The sequence below is a fragment of the Cynara cardunculus genome, unplaced genomic scaffold (genome assembly GCF_001531365.2).
Source record: "Cynara cardunculus var. scolymus isolate 2C unplaced genomic scaffold, CcrdV1 Un_Scaffold_3000, whole genome shotgun sequence".
Classification (NCBI taxonomy): domain Eukaryota; kingdom Viridiplantae; phylum Streptophyta; class Magnoliopsida; order Asterales; family Asteraceae; genus Cynara; species Cynara cardunculus.
This window is the reverse complement of record NW_020201308.1, coordinates 51,916-52,535: the sequence shown is the minus strand read 5'-3', so window position 1 is coordinate 52,535 and position 620 is coordinate 51,916.

Sequence of the window (620 nt, the reverse complement as noted above, 5' to 3'; positions counted from 1 at the left end):
TGTGAAATTCTCTATCATCCTGGTAAAGCTAATGTTGTTGCAAATGCTTTAAGCCGGAAGACTTATGCAAACTCCATGTGTTATGCTATTACACATACGTCCGTGACATCCACACTAGTTGACAACATATGGAAATGGCGAGGAAAGGCTTTAAAGCCTGATCGTGTGAAACCAAAGTGTATAGTTGGTTATGTTTCGTATCTGACAGATGGTAGTCGAGGACTTAAAGTCTTCAAGGACCGTGTTTGGATTCCAAAACTCGGTGGTATTCGGGAATTGGTATTATCTGAAGCACATAAGTTGCGGATGTCCGTGCATCCGGGCAGTACAAAGATGCATTACAATTTGAGATATGAATATTGGTGGCCGGGAATGAAGCGTGATATCGGCCGATATGTGGAACAATGTGTTACGTGTTCGCAAGTTAAAGCTGAACACCAAAAACTTTATGGTAGCCTTCAACCTCTCGATATACCGGTGTGGAAATGGGAGGAACTTACAATGGATTTCGTTACAAAGCTATCGAAGATGTCTCGTCAGCACGACAGCATCTGGGTTGTCGTGGACCGTTTAACCAAAAGTGCTCACTTTCTGCCTGTTCGAGAGTCGTATTATATGGA